The sequence below is a fragment of the Diospyros lotus genome, chromosome 8 (assembly GCF_014633365.1).
Source record: "Diospyros lotus cultivar Yz01 chromosome 8, ASM1463336v1, whole genome shotgun sequence".
In the NCBI taxonomy this organism is placed as follows: domain Eukaryota; kingdom Viridiplantae; phylum Streptophyta; class Magnoliopsida; order Ericales; family Ebenaceae; genus Diospyros; species Diospyros lotus.
In genome coordinates, this window is record NC_068345.1 from 17473497 (window position 1) to 17487538 (window position 14042).

A 14042-nucleotide genomic window follows, 5' to 3' on the forward strand; every position below is an offset into this window, starting at 1 on the left:
TATGACTCATTAAAAATTTGAATATATTGGCAATGTGTTGGTACTAACACATAAGACAAGGTTGACCTCTAGTAAGACATCATGCATACCCAATAATTCAAAAGGATTCATAATCCGTAAACAATCTTTCACGAACATCGTTACTATGTAATTTGATTCTCTCGTCAATGTATCTTCTATGATCTCAAGTTTAGCGATGTGTTGCTTGATCATAATCACATGAATTTCTTCAGTCCTCTGTATATCCTCACTCAATTGAAAGTGAATCAATAATTCCTTATTGATTTATTTCACCATAGACACAAATTTAAAGTGACTATCCACTGAAGGCGCCTTAGATACATCATTATCTTTCAAGGGATAGACGAGTCTCATCTTGGTTATGCACTGATCTCCATAAGCCTCATGATATGTCCAATGATCGCCCATGTGTTGCCTTTGTCTAAGCCCATCATAACGATGTCAAAGCATACCGGTCTTCTTATGAGATGACTATGCAACTTCAGGTCCAAGTATTAGTTACACCCATCTCGTATGAGAATTCCATCAACATATAACTAAAATGGATTCTCATGTCGAGTGACACGTTCTCCAACATTGGTCATCTATGTACTTGTCTAAGCATCCCATGGGCCTATGGATGTGAAACCCCCAATGCTATCAAATAGCAAAAATATAGAACATACAAGTCTTACCACAATTGTCAATGCCCATTTTTGACATTACTACGACTTGGGATATTTAATAATGTCTACAAACTGTGATGCATCATCTCACATTTTTATAGATTAATCATAGTATACATCATATGGAATTCTATCTAGTTTCATCCAACCATTACAATAATAACAAGAAACTAATAGAACCACTTCTTGTGAAATTGAATAACTCCTTATTCAATAATAAATATGATTGCAATTGTCAGTGTACAACATGCCCAAACTGATTGAGTTTATAGCACTTACATTAACATTCAGGATCATCTGGAGACGATCATCTGGGCCTCACCCTAAAGACGTCTCCAAGCCTTCCGGCCTCTCTATGCATACACCTCCTTAAAGCCCTCTTCAAGACAATCCAAAGATAGCCATCAGGGCTATACCCTGAAGACATCTCTAGGCCTTTCAGCCTCTCTATGCATACTCCTCCCCAAAAGAATACCTTAATTGAATCGTGGGAACCACTCATTTATCCGTAAATATCCATCGCCTCCTAAGCAAACGGATCTTATTGGAACTTCTTCGATCCTTTGAGTACTATTCGGACCATACCTGTCTCTTTCTGGAACCCATCAGGACACTACCGACACTTCCTCTTCGAGATACTAGAACATACATATTAGATGCATTGAGTACCCATATGCACACTTCTTAGATTATTGTCCAACTTAGGCATAAAAAATTCCCGCATGAAGAAGTCTCCCGCGTAACTTTCTGGCATCCTCCGTGTTCGCAGGCTAACGCAAAGCCGTGCCCCCTAAAGGCTCACATTTCGGAAGACCCTTTCAGGCCCTCTATTCACCATCGCCCCAAAGGCCCATCCGTGCAACCCTTCATGAAGGCCCCGAGGACCTCATCTGGTCTCTCAACACTCCAGCCTCCTCGAGCCCCAGCTCTGACCTAATCTAGATCTGTTTGGCCTCACCCGTGATAGCTCGAACTCTCTATTGTGGTGAAGGACTTTGCTTTGTCAGATCTCAGAAAATTAAATTTAATTGTTGTAATTTGGTAATAACATTAATATTTTAGAACTTATAATAAATTAGTCTCTTAATTAAGTTTGTTACAGTTTAGCTTAAACCCTAGTTGGACTAGGTTACCCAAATTAAAAGCTTGTGTCTTGGTGGATTGTTACTTAATTATGAACTTATTTATGAAACTAACCTAAGGACATTAGGTGGGTTAAGAAGCTTAATGAATTATTTTAAAGTGTTTAAAACAAAAAGAGAATAAAAGAGAATAAAAGGAAATGTCCAGTTTTAGGTTTTAAAATGTTTAAAACATGGGCTTAAAATACCATGTGATTCAAACCTCAATTAGGGTTTTGTACCTAAGGGTTAAAAATAACCCTTGTGTGGTTCTTTTTGTGTGCCTCTCTGAGCCATTGATGTTGTTGGACGCTCCCATGCCGCCCTTTTGAGCTAACACTCTTCCGTCCTTAAGGAAGCTGCTCCCTTTAAGGTTCTTGGATTGCAAGCTCACGTAGATACCATTAAGAGGTGGGGCACTTGAACGACTTTGTGATTACTACTTTTTAGGATTGGATCATCACGTCAAGAGGTAATCCATTACCATTCTTCTGTAATCTATTCCTTTGGAGAAAAACTAAAAGTATTTACGGTTAAAACTTTTTATTTTTTCATTGCATTATGATCCTTAAATTCCTTCATTTATAAGTTTCGATGGTTGAGGCCACGTGGCATGCTAAGGTTGCCCAGAAGACTCTTCAAGTGAGAAGGCTATTGATGAGGCCAAACGGCTTCAAGGTACCTTTGAGGATGGGATGCCCCAAAATGTATCCTTCAAATGAGATTCTCTCGAAGACCCCAAGTTCAGGGTAAAGGGATGGCTCGGAAGACTCTTCAAATGAGTCATCAAGATTTTGAGGACTTAAGGCATTTCAATGGGGCTTTTCCCTAAAGACTCTTCAGAGTCATCGGGTGACTTTGGCCTGAAAAACTCTTTGGATGAGTCTTGGGCTTACGAGGCTTGATAGCTGGCTCGAAGACTTTTTAGAGTCAAAGAGTTTTCGAGAGACTTTTGCCCAGAAGATTCTTCAGTCATCCGGGTCTTTGACCTTCTTGGCTACTTCTATGAATTTACCATCGAGATTTGAAAAATAACTTGGTATTAGCAAGGTCTGCAAGCTAAAGAAATTTATATACGAAATCAAACAATTTCTAAGAACATGGTTTGAGCAGTTCGAAAAAACTATTAAGAGATATGGATTTTGCAAAACCCAAGTTGACTATACTATGTTCTACAAACGTAACAATTAAGGTAAAGCTGTTATTCTAATAATGTATGTAGATGATATAATTATAACTAGAGATAATCATGATGAGATCCTGATATTGAAAGAAAAACTTGTAACTGAAGCTAGTAAGAGATGGATTCTCCTAAAGCCAAGTTGACTACACTATGTTTTACAAACATACCAAAAAAGGTAAAGTTGTTATTCCAATCGTGTATGTAGATGGTATAATGATAACTGGAGATGATCATGTTGAGATCCTAAAATTGAAAGAAAAATTACTAATATACAAATTGGAGATGATCATGTTGAGATCATGAACAATAGGATGATCTTCATGCCTTATATACAAATTGCTAATCAGGTTACAGACATTCTGACCAAAGGTTTACACAAAAATCAATTCAATAGCCTAGTAAACAAGCTTGCCATGGATGATATCTCTATGCCAACTTGAGGGGGAGTGCTGAAAATTTTGAATTATTTGAAATATCAAGAATAAAAATATAAGGATTCAAAATATAAATGTTGATCACTTATCTTATGATCAACATTGGTTGGAGATTAGAATCAAGAGATAAAAATTCTTAAAAAAAAAAGGAGGAAGGCATTCTCAAAAGATAAGATCTGTTGTAACTAACATACTTTATCTTCTTATGTTTTTTAAATTCTTTCATAAAATACTTCTTGTATAAATATCCCATTCATGAGATCAACAAAATCAAGCTTCCCTCCCCTAAACTGCTTCTAAGTTACTCGAGTAAAGTGTTTTATTCAGCTGATTTTTCTGTTTGTTATGAATAAGAAAATTGTCAAAACAAGCTGCATATACATTGTACCGTCTTAATCAAACAATCAACGGTTAAATGATTAAACCCAATGATAATTAATGAAACAAGGGAAATTAATTAGCAAAGGAGGTCCAAGTAAATTATGCCAAGAAATATACATCAAAGCACTGCCACATAGAGAGAACAGCTTAACCGTATGATGCGAACGGCAACAGTGAATAAAGTTGAAAAATAATTAAATGGCAACCCAATTAATGCAAGTTCAAGTCAGCAAACTTACAAGAACCAGATATAGCTTTCTAGGCTGGATATTCACCATTAAAGCAGTATATGAACTACTCAGAGCCTAGTGCATATATCATCATTGACTAATATCCAATCTTCTATATGTACCTACGCTTTTTCACAAGACATTCATAGATGTAAGATGATAAAATCATGAATCACAAATTGGAGAAACAACTATTCTAAATTTGGCCACACAAAGAAAATCAATCATATCTGGAGGCCTTCAAATCCCACACTTCTTTTGATCAAATCATCAACCATTTATCCCCATAAGTCATTAATCGCCTTTACCAGTCCATGACAGAACTATGTGCATGTATATGTAGTAGAATGCTATTTGTTAGTGAGTGCATATCTGTGTACGAAATGAGGGAAAAAGAGAACGTGGTCATAGAAGTAAAGGCACGTGTTGACAACTAAGGACCGTTTTGATTTGTTATACTATTCTCTGTTGTCCATGGGGAAACAAACCGAGATATATACTGGAGTCAGACTTAATCCGTACATAAATGTAAATTGAAGAGTAAAAGATAGATCATACAGAGTAAGAGCTTAACGGCGAGTGTACTAACAAATCAGCATTTCAATTGGAGAACAACTGAAGAAACAACCAGAGCTAGAGACTCAAATGTATTTAGGGCTAGGGCAAACGGCAAATGTATTTAGGGCTGCTATTTTGCATAGCCGTTACTTTCTTTGTCCAACACACTGTAGATTAAGAGTTAACCTTCATATTATTTGTGAAAGTGTGACAAAGAAAACCCCAGAACAATAGTCCATAAAAATCACTAACATTATCAATTTTGACACATGCTTTTGCACCATTATAGCAAGGGCCAATTACCAAAAAAAAAAAAACCTAAGCTTCAACAGTTTTGTTAGTACTTTCTTGCCATAAATCAGCATCCTCTCATTTTGCTTAACCTTTGAGGCGCAAATCTAAAATTAAATATAGAGAAATTCACTTACCAAACAAATGAAACCAGTACTAAAATTAATAGGCACTAGCGAGCGAAATATAAGAGTTTTAGTACACTAGTAGTGAGTCTCTCAGTTCCTATTAAGGGGTCTATAAGTTTGATTGAAAATGCAAAAATACAGGACAACTAATATTTTTGTAAGATTTCATATACAAATTTCATGTGGGTTTCTACCTCCCACAGTCCCTCTTCCTTCCTCCCCCTCTCCCTCTCACAGCCTCCTTTCCCTCACTCTTATCTGTGGGCCAAAACTGAGAAAATAGATTTGGCCATTCACTCCCCCACCCCTCCTCCCTCATCTACCTCTACCAATCTCTCTCTCTCTCTCTCTCTCTCTCTCCCTCTCCACTTTAGCAAGCATCCCACATCAGAAAGTCCCTCTCTAACATGTCATGCAATCAATTTTAATAGGAGAAGTTGACAGAAAATGACAAGATTGTATATTTAAAACAAAATAAAAGTAAATGCTACTATTGAAAAAAATAGTAGTAATAAGTAAAAGAAGTGCCAATATACTACTGAGAAAGAAGATAATGCAGCAACAACTATGATGAACAAGGAATGGTTTGAAAAATACGGATATCTAAACAATAATGAGAAAACAAAAACACTGCTTAAACAATTAAAGGTAGATATCCATAAAATAATACCTTTTTATAAAAAATAATTTTCTAATAAATAGTTATGAAAATAGAATTCATATCAAAATATTAAAAATCTTAAACTCTATTTTGCCACCTTATCAATTAACTCGACTTAGAACCTTCATTCAACAGCGGTTTCATACAGCATCCACAAAATGGACAAAGACTACCATTGCAAAAAAACACCCCGAGTACATGTGCCAAAGGGGTGAAATTCACCCTTACTTGAAAGGTGTTTGGGACCTAAAAATAACACATTAATATAACTTGATAAAAATATATAAATTTCATACAAGTTACCCTTTGCCCTTAGGGTACAAGATATAAAAAAACCCTTGCTTTTATTCTTAAGTGAATATAACTAAGATAGAGCACTATTTATGACACATGATAGAAGTGCACATAATATACCTTAATTAATATAACATGATTAATGAAGTGAAGCCACATAATTGAGTCATATTAATTAAAATATATTTAGTACACCTCAATTCTTTACCTGATTAGTTGTATATTAGTAAAGATGTGTATTAAATGCACCTTATCTTGTATCCAAAAAAAACCCTATTTTATTGAATAATGATAAACTTGTCAATTTTATAGACCAAAATGACAGGCCAATTGGGAGAAATGCCCAATTTTCTCATGATTTGGTTTTAACAATGATTGTTAAAACCAAAGCATTGAAAATTGAGTGTTTTGCCCAATCAACTCAACATTTATATCGATTAAATCAACATAAATATCAGTATCTTGTTTATGGGCAAAGCTAACCACTAGATGCATTGATTGCATCTTAACCATTGCTCCGCATCTTCTTGAGTTAACAATTTGAAAATATTAATAACTTTTAACACCCCATGGGTGGCTCCAGTGGCAAGGGCAGGTGATGGACATGCCTGTAGTCATAGGTTTGAAATCTGCTAAAGCCATTATGTGGAGATTAAACCATGATTTACCTAGAAGTGGGTTGGGGTGAGGCCCACATCTCCTAGGAATAGTGGGGCACAAGTTCTGACACCCGTGTTAACAAAAAAAAAAAAAAAAAAAAACATTGCTCAATGGTTAACATTATCCATTGTTTATTTATTCGCATTAGCAACTTACAAGATTTCAATGTGAAATTTCATTATGAGAAAGTAATTTTATAATAGGTTGTCCAACATTGATATTCTACAATCTAATACATGGGGTTAAAACCTACAAATAGACAAGACCACGTCTCAATTGTATTCTTTCAAGAATTAATCACTTGTCAACTTTTTTAATCTTAGTTGCAATTTTAGATGAAATCTTTAATTGTTAACACTTAGAAATTTCAAAGTGTTTGTGCTAAACAGTGAGAAAAAATAACTAGTGAAATTAACAATTCTATAGCCAACAACATAGAACCACCAGTTCATAAAATACCATTTCAACTAGTAATTTTACGTTGAGCCCAAGAATGCCAAACTTTTGCCCCGTGTACCTGGAAAGGTGGTCAACAAAGTGCCATTATTTTCACAATATTTTATAAAAGAACAATGAGTAAACAATCAGCACATCATTCAAACAAGTAGCATATGCATATACACACGCATATGTATATGTATTTAAATTAACATAAAATTTGGAAATTTTAATTTTCCTCAAGAAGTAAAGCATTCCCAGAGATTTATAATTCTTAATATGAAAAAAAGGACAACTAACTAGTACCATTAAGTAATGGATTAAGTCAAACTTCTAAAGCAAATGATTATACCCAATAACCACCATGTAGCCAAGTCTTACTGTTGGAGCCCGGAGATGACAACTCAATCTGGGTCCTATAACTGACTGATCTGTCAAAGTTAATAGATATAGTCACTATTTAGGCTAGCCCAAAGTCTGGTGTTTGTTTCGGCTTTAGCTCCAACCTCTAAATCAAAGACTGTCTTAATCAAATGCTTAAATGCTTAAACCCAATGTTTAATCTAAGAAGCCATTACACAGCCATACAAATGAAATAAGGACAATTAACTCAAAAAAGAAACTTGTAAATTGTGCATTGAAATATGCATAAAACCACTGCAACCGAGAGAAAGAGCAGCATACAAGAACCAGATCAAGCTTTCAAGGCTGCAAAGCCATCATTAAAGCACTATATAAACTACCCAGAGCCTAATGCATATATCATTAGTCACTAATATTCAATGTTCTTCAAATAATTAGGCTTTTTCACAAGACACTTAGATATAAATGATAAGATCATGAATTTTCAGTGAGAAAAAACAAATCTAAATATTAAAGCCACAAATAACATCAATCATATTCAGATGCCCTCAGATCCCAAACCTCTTGGATCATATCATCAATGATTTATTCCCATAAGTCCTCAAATGCCTCTACCAATAAACATCTCCAATGTATATACGTATGAAAATGCTATTTCCTTGTATACTACAATAAACACATCCAAGGCACCGTTAGTGTGTGTGTGTGTGTGTGTGTGAAAGAAAAAGAGAAGGTAGCCATAGAAGTAGACGCAAGTGTTGACAACTAAGGGTCTGTTTGACTTGGCTGTGTTGTGTTGTCCATGGGACCGCTCAATAAATAAAGATTTACACTGTTGGGCAAACATATTGAAATATATTCTAGATTCAAGCTTAACTTGTATATGAACATAGCTTTAAAGGAGTACAAGATAGATCTGAACATAGCTTTAAAGGAGTACAAGATAGATCATATAGAGCAATTGCTTGGCAGAGATCGGACTGACAAATCAGCATTTCAATGTTGGAATAGGCAAGGAAACAACCGGGGCTAAAGAAGGCAGTGATTTTTGAAGCAAGAGCTTGCTTCAAGGTGTAAAGAAAGAAAACACGAGAGAGAAGAAAAGGACATCTCGCTGAAAAGATTTTACTAAAATAAACTGAACGCACATAAATGAAGGTATAGTTCAGTATTTATACTCAGCTAACTGCCTAACTAATCAATTCCTTGCTTATAACAATACAACAGAAAACATAGCAATTACAGTTAAAGCAATACAATGCAATCGTAACACAACACAAGGAAATACACGACAGCCAATCAAACATTATTTTCTTCTCCATTTCCCCTCAAATTAGACTCCATGGCAAAGGAAGAAGACTTAAGCTTTAGGCTGTCTGGAATGGCAACAGGACTACGATCCACAGGTGATAACTTGAGACTAAGCTTGTCACATAAGAATAAAAACCTGTTCCTTGACAATCCCTTAGTGAAAATGTTAGCCACGAGATGAAGACTATGGACATATCTAATTTCAACCACACCATTTTCTACCTTCTCCCGAACAAAATGCACATCAATCTCAATGTGCCTGTGGGAATGAAATACTGGATTTTCAGCTATGCTTTTGGATGCTAGGTTCTCACACCATATATCCAGAGTATGAACACATGGATAACCTAACTCAGAAAACAAAGACTTGAGCCACAAAACCTCAGTCACCCTCTGTGCTACAACTCTATACTCTGCTTCTCCAATAGATCTGGCCACCACAAATTATTTCCTTTAGCCCCAAACCAACAAATTCTTGTCAAGAAAGACACACAACCCACTGGTAGACCTCTAGTGACTAGCCAGCATGATCCGCATCCGTGTAAACGGTTAAAGACAAATCACTAGGAGAAGAAGCAAACAAGTAGCCTAGACCAATAGTTCCCTTAAGATACCAAAGCAACCATTTGCAAGCTAACTAATGTTGTAGTTTTGGAGAGGACAAAAACTGACAACTTATTCACCACAAAAGCTATGTTTGGTTGAGTATGTGTCAAATATTGGAGAGAACCAATGATGGTTCTATAGAGGGATGGATCAGAAAATAAGTTACCCTCATCAATCAAAGAAACTTCCAAATTCATAGGTGTAGCATAGGGCTTGCAATCTTGCATTGCTGCCTTTTCCAACAGATCTAAGATATACTTGGATTGGGTGAGATATATGCCACTGGTATCTCTCTAAGCTTCAAACCCTATGAAGTAATTTACCAATCCTAGTGTTTTGAGAGCAAAATAAGTATCCAAATCACAAATGCAAGCTAGAAGAGCTGTAGAATCTAAGCTCGTAACAAGAATATCATCAACATATACCAAAATGAACAACACATATTGAGATGTCTTTTTAACGAAAAGAGAAACATCATAAACAACCCTTGTAAAACCCTAATCTTGTAAGGCAATCCTCAGTTTTGTGTACCAAGCTCAAGGAGCTTGTTTAAGACCATAAATAGACTTTTTCAGTCTACAAACATGAGAAGAAAACTTTTAGCCACTAATCGGGCTTTATGCTTGAGAACCGACCCATTAGAGTTATATTTGATTCTAAACACTCACTTGTAGTCAATAAGATTCATATCAGGAGAAAAGGGAACAAGTTCCCATGCATTATTACACTGCAATGTAGAAATCTCCTCCTCGATAGCTCTAACCTAATGAGAATCTAAGAGAGCCTCATGAACTGAATTAGGTTCTAGGGTACTCACTAAAGCATGAGGAGAGGTGACAACAAGCAAATTAAACTTAGACATTGTGATCATAGGATGAATTGAGAGAGCTGGAGCATCTTTATGTTTGGGTAAAATGGTTTGAACTGACTACTAAGCAGAGGTAGCAGCTAAGTGAGAAGTAGAAGAAGTGCCAGCAGAAAAGAAGGAGATAAGGTAGGAATAAAGGGTTGTGCTACTTGAAGAGAAGAAGAACTAAAGGAGAATGAAGAAATGTAGTGGAAGGACTATTGGAAGCTGACTTGAGATGAGAAGAAGAGCAAGAAGGAGTTGAAAACAGAACAAGAAAGGGGTACTCATCCGGGTTAAATTGCACATGTCTAGAAACATAGACTCTACTTGATGGATGTAAACACTTATCCAGCTTGAACATGGCTATTGTGGAAGTGTTAGATAATTAATTTAGCTTATTTTGTTTTAAGTTGTTTGTTAATAGCTGTGTTTCGCTATCTTTCTCTGGTTTATGTTTGTTTGCTTCCGTGTATTGCTTCCCGTGTTTGTTGAGCTATTCTTATAAATAGCTCAACTGTTTATGGTTGTATTCATTCTGATATTTTGGGAAATTTATGATACCTGAGTTTTCTCTCAACTTCTTGTTTTGATTCTTCCCTAGCTTAATATTTTACATGGTATCAAAGCCACGTTAATGGCTTCCGATCGAATTGTTGACACCGCATCTTCTCCTCCTCCATCTCGTAAATCTAACTCAAATCTTTCAACCTCCTCGCAATCTGACTTCTCGACAGTTGCGAAGGCTTTTAGCTACATTCCTCTAAAATTGGACACTAGAAATTATATTTTCTGGAGGGCGCAAATTCTTGCAACTGTTCGCGCCTTTGATCTTGTTTCGTTACTGAACAAGACAACTCCTCATAAGAATGTGATTGCACCGGATGGTGAAACCATGGTGAATCCGGAGTACATGAATTGGCTTCGTTCGGATCAACTCTTGCTTGGCTGATTGTTCTCTACAATCAGTGAAAAGGTGCTCGCTCAAGTGATACATTTAGAATCATCGACTGAGATATGGATTTTATTGGAGAATTTATATGCTAGACAGACACTAACAAAATCATTTCAACTTAAATAGCAATTAAGATCTGTTAAGAAGGATAGTATGTCTATTAATGACTATATTTTGAAGATCAAAACCATAGGCCATGCACTTGCAGCCATAGGAGAACCGGTGAATGACAACGAATTATTGCTGGTCATTCTAAATGGTTTAGATGAGGATTATGAGACTGTTGTGAGTCTCGTACCCTATCAAATGGACGACATAGACTTGGAGAAGGTGCAATATCTACTTTTAATGCACGAACAACGGTTGTCTGCTAAGAATCAGCCTCTAACTACTCTTAATTTTGATGTTTCGGCTCCTTTGAGTGCAAATGCCGCATCGTACTTTACTAGTCAGAATAGTGGAGGATCAAATAACAATAATAGAGGAGGATTTGTTAATCGAGGTGGTGGTAATGGTTATAGAGGAGGTAGAGGCCGTGGCAGAAATTCAAACAGATGCATTTTCTGTCAATTATGTGGCAAGGTTGGTCACTTTGTAGATCGGTACTACTACCGATTTGATAAGAGTTTTCAAAGAGTGACTAGTTATAATAGTGGCAGATCACAAGGAGGAAACGTGAGTGTTCCTCAAATGGACACTCGAGGTTATGGTTCTCAAATGGATGCTCGTGCTTATGTTGCCTCCTTTAGTGAACCTAACGGATCTTCACACCTGAATATGGTTCAAACCAGAGTTCTCACTATGGCAACCAGCCTAAACCTAATTTGCAGCCTTCTGATCAATTTAACTCTTCATCTATTCTTCCAGATCAGTCTTGGTTCATGGATTCTGGTGCCACGAATCATATTACCTCAAGTCTGAACAATTTATCTGTTCATTCTCCTTACTATGGTGGAGATAAAGTTACTATAGGCAATGGTAAGCAACTACCTATAAAACATGTCGGCAGAGGTTCTTTACAAACTTTTCCTCCCTCAAATTCTGTTTTGTGTTCCAAATATTCTTCATGTTCCAAGTATGAGAAAAAATCTTCTTAGTGTGTCTCAGCTTACTCGAGAACATAATGTGATAGCTGAATTTCACTCTAATGTCTGTTTTATCAAGGACAAAGTTACCGGACATGTGCTGCTCCAGGGACACCTTAAGGATGGGCTATATCGGCTAGAACCAGCATCTATGTCTGTTGTTGACAGCAAGTCTACTCATCCTCTAGCCTGCGTTTCAGTTCCTTCTGTGTCTCATCACTCTTTGTGTACTAGTGAAAATAATTGTACTAGACAACAATGTAATAGACAATGCTCATTTGGTCATGAGTTGTCTAAGTTTGTAAATGTAACTCAAGTCAAACACAAAACAACGGTGTGTAAGCAATGGCATGATCGCTTAAGTCATCCATCCCTACATGTGTTACGTTTGGTAATGAATGAAATTGAGTTACCATGTTCTAGTACTGATCTATCTTTTTATGATGCTTGTAAAATTGGAAAACTAAGTCAGCTTCCGTTTTCCAGACATGATATCACAGCAAATGCCCCCCTTGAATTAGTATACTCCGATCTTTGGGGCCCTGCCCCTGTATTGTCCACGGAGGGTTTTCGATACTATATTATATTTGTTGATGCCTATACCCGTTATACATGGTTTTATCCTCTTAAACTCAAATCTGATGCTTTGTCAGCATTCATCATATTCCATAAACTTGCAGAGATTCAGTATAAAACCAAGTTGTGTGCATTACAAACCGATAATGGGGGGGAGTTCAAGTCTTTTGTTCCTTATCTCCAAGCTCATGGAATTCAATCTAGATTTACTTATCCTCACACTCATCAACAGAATGGTGTGGTGGAAAGGAAGCATCGGCATATTACCGAAATGGGTCTTACCATGTTGTCTTATGCTAGTCTACCATTAAAATTCTGGGTTGAGTCTTTCCAAACAGCTGTGTATCTCATCAATTTGCTTCCATCTTCTTCAATACAGTTTCAAATTCCCTTCGAGAAGCTATATAATCGCACGCCTAACTATAACATCTTACAACCTTTTGGATGTGCCTGTTTTCCTCTTTTACGACCATATAATAAACACAAATTTGATTTTCATCCTATAAAGTGTGTTTTTATTGGCTACAGCCAAAATCAAGCTAGGTATAGGTGTCTTCATCCTTCAGGCAGGGTTTACGTTTCTCGTAATGTGGAGTTTAATCCTTTGGACTTTCCTTTCCTTCAATTGTTTTCTTCATCGTCTACATCATCCTCTCAATCAAGTTCACAAGGTCATTCCACTGCCTTTCTTCATCCAATTATTCCCTCTTCATCGTCTTCTTTGTTGTATCCCAGAGCAGCTCAATCTGTATCATCCTCCAGTACATCTGTATCAGTCACATCTCCTTCCACATCTCCTGTTTCTAACGTGCCTGTGCTTATTCCTCATACTGTTGGTTCTAAACATAAGTCCGGTAAACCTGTCTCAGCACCATCTGTTCATCCTATGGTCACTAAGCTTAAAGCCAAGTCTCTTACCTTGCCTCCTCCACACGCCTTAGTGAGTTCTTTGGAACCTAGTTCAATGAGTGAAGCTCTTTTAGATTCACGATGGGTTAAGGCTATGGAGGATGAGGATCAAGCCTTGGAGAGGAATAACACCTAGGAATTGGTTCCTTTTTCAGAAGATATGAATCTTATTGGAAATAAGTGGATTTTCCGGATAAAATATAATTCCGATGTGTCCATTCTTAAAATAAAGCTCGGTTAGTGGCAAAGGGCTTTCTTCAAAATCCAGGAGTTGATTATGGTGATACTTTCAGCCCTGTGGTTAAGGCTCCCACCATTCGCATTT

At 36.6% G+C, this 14042-nt stretch overlaps 1 non-coding gene across 1 annotated transcript; it reads right to left on the bottom strand.

Moving 5' to 3' along the window:
* Positions 1-4046: 4046 nt before the first annotated feature.
* Positions 4047-4133, bottom strand: LOC127809017 (small nucleolar RNA snoR118). The gene has a single exon (XR_008025027.1). It is a non-coding gene; the product is annotated as a small nucleolar RNA snoR118 (small nucleolar RNA).
* Positions 4134-14042: the final 9909 nt, after the last annotated feature.